Here is a 6000-nt window from a genome sequence, read left to right as displayed (position 1 = left end):
GAAAATGGAGCGGTAATTCATGAAACGACCGGCCGGGTCATTACATCCTCCCCTTCTTAAACAAACGTTCGTCTTCGAACGAGTCAAGAAACATACTTGAACCCTCAAATAGGTGAGGATATCTGCTCCGCATCTCATGCTCAGTCTCCCAGGTTGCCTCCTCCACAGTCCGACCTCTCCACTGCACTTTCACTGAAGCTATATCATATGACCTCAACTTTCGAACCCGACGCTCCAAAATGGCTACTAGCTCCACATCATAAGTCAAATCATCATGTAACTGAACCGTGCTGAAATCCAAAACATGAGACAGATCGCCAATATACTTCCAGAGCATAGAAACATGAAATACCGGATGCACACTTGATAAACTGGGTGGCAAAGCAAGCTCATAAGCCAACCTTCCCAATCATCTGAAGCACCTCAAAAGGCCCAATGAAACGAGGACTCAATTTACCTTTCTTCCCAAATCTCATAACACCCTTTATGGGTGAAACCTTCAACAGAATATTCTCACCAACCATGTAGGACACATCCCGAACCTTCCTGTCAGCATAACTCTTTTATCTCGACTGCGTTGTACGAAGCCTCTCCTGAATCACCTTCACCTTGTCTAAAGCATCCTACACCAAGTATGTACCCAATAGCCTAGCCTCACCAGCTCAAACCAACCAACTAGAGATCTACACCGTCTTCCATACAAAGCCTCATATGGGGCCATCTGATTACTCGACTGGTAGTTGTTGTTATAAACAAACTCTACGAGTGGTAGAAACTGATCCCATGACCCTCCGAAATTGATGGCACAAGCATGCAACATGTCCTTCAATATCTGAATAGTGCGCTCGGACTGCCCGTCCGTCTGAGGGTGAAAATTTGTGCTCAACTCAACCTGAGTACCCAACTCTCCCTGCACAGATCTCCAAAACTGCAAAGTGAATTAAGAGCCCCTATCTGAAATGATGGAAACTGGGACACGATGAGAAGCAGAAAATACACGGCCCCTTGAAGCATATGTAGAAGATGTGAGAAGAAGAGAGAGTGAAAGCAATAGTTGTGAGAATACAGATTTAACTCCATAGCTTTTAGAATCAATGGTTGTAGGAACACAGGTTTTGAATTTGCCAGTGCTTTCAAAATATGTACAATATGGTCTAGGTCGGGTAAAACATAAAAACTTGAGCCATTTTTTATTATGGTGTGAAGTCACGTGTATTTTCTTTTAATTCTTTCTACTTCATCTAATCATAGGCATATCCAGTATAAAAGCTATGTGTTCAATTGAACTCATAGCTTTCGCTCATATATACCTTGTATTTTACCAAAACTATTGTTAAATATGTATAAATAATAGATTTTGAAAATATTAAATTAGATAAGATATGGTAGAATTGAGAATCTGAACCTATAAAGTTTAAATCCTGGATCCGCCTCTGCTTCTAGCATGCTAAAATAACAAGAGCTTACAGGTACTTAAAATACACATATACATTTGTTGCCAACGGGTTTACCATCATCTTTTACACATACCGACCACCAGTCTAGTTTGCATGCCTCTAAGAGCATCAAAATAAAATACATGTATATAACTTGGTCGGGACTGGACCCACCGTATACAAAAACGATTAGAACACATGCTTCATTACCTATCGACTTTGAACGGCTTCTTCGAAGGAATAGAGAACGATAACCAACAACTAGAATGTCACGACATGGATTTTCCACCCTCAGGAGTCGTGATGGCGCCTATTTCTAAAAGCTAGGCTAGCCGAGAGTTACAAATTTTATTACCATTTTTCCTAACCTTTTTAACAATTCAATTTAACAAGTTATCAACAACGGAATAACCATAATAATAAAAATGCATAAGACGAAATATAATAGTGTAACCAAATACTAGTACAGAATCCAACATACACCTCTACCCAAAATTGGAGTCACAAAGTGCCAGATGGACTAAGAATACTACAAACAACGGTCTGAATGAAAATTACAAATCTGTCTTGGAACTACATGAAAACAGAATGAAAATATAGAAGGGGATGCCAAGGCCTGCGAACGTCTGCAGGACTACCTCGAGTCTCCGTCGTTGGACTGAAGGCAGCAACCTCACTATGGTCCAAAAGCTTCAGCAACGGGATCTGCACACAGTGCAGAGTGTAGTATCAACACAACCGACCCCATGTGCTAGTAAGTGTCGAGCCTAACCTCGGCAAAGTAGTGGCAAGGCTAGGACAAGACTAACAAATAAACCTGTGCAGCTATATTATATACAGCAAATAATAACAATAGAAACTAGCAGTTAAAGTGGGAGGGGGAAAACACACTGCGGGGAATATCATGCACAATAGAGTTTCAGTAAAGAAGCATAAGGAACACCATAAATCAATTATGATCTAGAATAAGGAAAGACAGTAACAAGTGCATGACATCACCCTTCGTGCATTTACTCTCATTCTCACCATAAGAATCAATATATTCAGCACGACATCACCCTTCGTGCTTTTACCTCACATAATAATGGTACGACATTTTCCTTCGTGCATTATCACTCATAACATGGCATGGCATCACCCTTCGTGCTTTTACATTTACAATATCGGCACGACTCACTCACAAATATCACGCACGGCATCACCCTTCGTGCATTAACACTCACTCACAAATATCACGCACGACATCACCCTTCGTGCTTTTACACTCTTCCTTACCCAAGCAACAATCACAAAGCAATGTGGGCAATGGAATTAATAAAATCACAATAGGATCCCGACAAGGGAACAATAGTATAACAATAATTTCCCGACAAGGGAAATAATATCAAAAGCAATAACATCCCGGCAAATGAGACAATATCATAAACCTTTTCTCTTTTCCTCAATTACCTCACACTTCAATTCTCAATTTGAGCCAATACTCTACAACGTTCAATTACCAAGAATACTTCCATAAGCCTTGTTCAACATTAGAAATCATCATATTAAGAATGGACAATACAAAATGGAGTCACATCAATCATAGTATAAGACTCATGGGTATGCTTGACACCGACGTATAGTGACCACACCTACACGTCGTACTCAATAATTAACACATAGCAAATAAGACCAAGACTCCTATTCCCTCAAGCTAAGGTTAGACCAAACATTTACCTCAATGCCACAAATTCAATCAAACCTCAACTACCGCTTTACCCCTCGATTCCACCTCCAATTCGCTTGTATCTAGTTACAGTTTACTTAACGATATCAATAGAGTCTAAATAAAACAATTCTAATGCATGAAAATAGGTTTTCTAATGATTTTCTCAAAAAGTCAAAAATCGACCCCGGGCTCGCTTGGTCAAAACTCGAGGTTCGAACCAAAACCCGATCACCCATTCCCCCACGAACTCAAATGTATAATTTATTTTGAAATCGGACCTCAAATCGAGGTCCAAATCCCCAAAATTTGAAAATCCAAGGTTCTACCCAAAATACCCAATTTTCCGTGAAAAACCCTTGATTTTGAATTGAAATCATGTGAAAAGATGTTATAGATTGAAGAAAATGAGTTAGAACTGACTTAATAATGATTTGGAGAAGTTGATGCCTTTGAAAAATCGCCGAAGATGTTTTTATGGTTTGAAGAGTTGTAAAAGTGATTGAAATCCCATCAAAATCCCAATTAACTAGTCGCAGATGTCGCAATTGCGACGGGAGCTTCGCAATTGCGAAGCTCGCAAATGCAAACCAGGCCTCGCATTTGCGAACCTGTGCATTGTCTTCTTACCTCGCAATTGCGAACAAATCGTCGCAATTGCGATAACAACCCTCCCCCGATGACTTCTCATTTGCGAAAGAAGGTTCGTAATTGCGAACATGGCAGGCCTGGGCCTTCTTCGCAAATGCGATCACGCCCTCACAATTGCCAAGCCTATTGGGCTCGCAATTGTGAAGCCTAACCTTGCAATTGCGAGATCAGAGCCTGCAACACATCTAAACCTGCAACAGCCATTTATCTAAGTCCATATTCACTCCATGGCCTATCCAAAACTCACCCAACCCCTCGGGGTCCAAACCAAACATGCACGGAAGTCCAAAAATATCATATGGACTTGCTCATATGATCAAATCATCAAAATAACATCAACAACCATGTATTAAACCTCAAATTCATAAAATCATTCAAGAACATGAAAATTTCTATTTTCTCAACTATACGTCCGATTTATACCAAATCATTTCCGATCTTTACCAAATTTTACAAATTTAACTTAATAATTATTTTAACTTCTACCGGGCTCCGGAACCAAGATACGGGCCCGATACCATCAAGAAAATGCATCAATTCACTTTTAAAAACCTTTATATTTTATAGAAACCAATTTTCTTTAAAAATTCATTTCTCAGGCTTGGGACCTCGGAATTCGATTCCAGGCATATGCCTATGTCCCAAATTTTACTACGGACCCTACGAGACTATCAAATCATGGGTCCGGGTCCGTTTATCAAGAATGTTGACTAAATTCAACTTTAATCAATTTGAAAGGCTATTCTCTTTATTTTACTTAGTTTTCACATAAAAGCTTTCTGGAAATGCAGCCGAACTGCGCACGCAAATCGAGATAAGATTAAAAGAGGTTTTTAAGGCCTCGGAACATTTAATTTACTTTCAAAATGAGTGATGACCCAAACAATCGTTCGTCCTCGAACGGACATAAGAAAAGTACCTGAGTCGGAGAAAAAATGGGGGTATCGGCTCCGCATATCGGGCTCGGACTCCCAGGTCGCTTCTTCAACAAGCCGACCCCTCCACTAAACACGAACCCAAGGAAAAATCTTCGATCTCAACTGACGAACCTGTCGGTCTATACTAGCTACCGGCTCCTCCTCCTAGGACAAGTCCCTGTCCAACTAGACAGTGCTAAAGTCTAACACATGGGATAGATCGCCGTGATACTTCCGAAGCATGGACACGTGAAATACTGGATGCATGACTGATAAACTTGGCGGCAATGCAAGTCTGTAAGTCACCTCTCCAACTCGATCAAGAATCCCAAAAGGACCAATGAATCTAGGGCTTAGCTTGCCCTTCTTTCTAAATCTCATCACGCCCTTCATAGGCAACACCCAAAGCAACAACTGCTCGCCGACCATGAATGCCACATCACGAACCCTATGGTCAGCATAACTCTTTTGCCTGGACTGAGCTATACGAAGCCTATCCTGAATGATCTTAACCTTGTCCAAGGCATCCTAAACTAGATCCGTACCAAACAACCGAGCCTCTCCTGGCTCAAACCATCTAACCGGCGACCGACACCGTCTACCATATAAAGCCTCATAAGGAGCCATCTGGATGCTCGACTGGTAGCTGTTGTTGTAGGCAAATTCCGCTAAAGGCAAGAACTGATCCCACAAGCCTCCAAAGTCAAAAAAAACAAGCTCGGAGCATATCCTCCAAAATCTGAATAGTACGCTCGGACTGTTCGTCCATCTAAGGATGAAATGTTATACTCAACTCGACCCATGTGCCCAACTCATGTTGGACTGCCCTCCAAAAATGTGAGGTAAAATGCGTACCTCGGTCATAAATAATAGACACGGGCATACCATGAAGACGAACAATCTCCCGGATATAGATCTTGGCTAACCTCTCAGAAGAATAGGAAACTGCCATAGGAATGAAATGTGCTGACTTTGTCAGCCTATCTACAATAACCCACACTACATCGAACTTCCTCTGAATCCGTGGGAGTCCAACAATGAAGTCCATAGTGATACGCTCGCACTTCCACTCAGGAATCTCAATCTTCTAGAACAAACCACCAGGTCTCTAATGCTCGTACTTTACCTACTGACAATTCAAACACCAAGCCACATATGCAACAATATCCTTCTTCATCATCCTCCACCAATAATGCTACCGCAAGTCCTGATACATCTTTGCGGTGCCCGGATGAATAGAGTATCGGGAACTCTAGACCTCCTCTAAAATCAACTCTCGAAGTCCATCCAC

The sequence above is a fragment of the Nicotiana sylvestris genome, chromosome 4 (assembly GCF_000393655.2).
Source record: "Nicotiana sylvestris chromosome 4, ASM39365v2, whole genome shotgun sequence".
NCBI classification, from domain to species: domain Eukaryota; kingdom Viridiplantae; phylum Streptophyta; class Magnoliopsida; order Solanales; family Solanaceae; genus Nicotiana; species Nicotiana sylvestris.
This window is presented reverse-complemented; position numbering follows the sequence as displayed.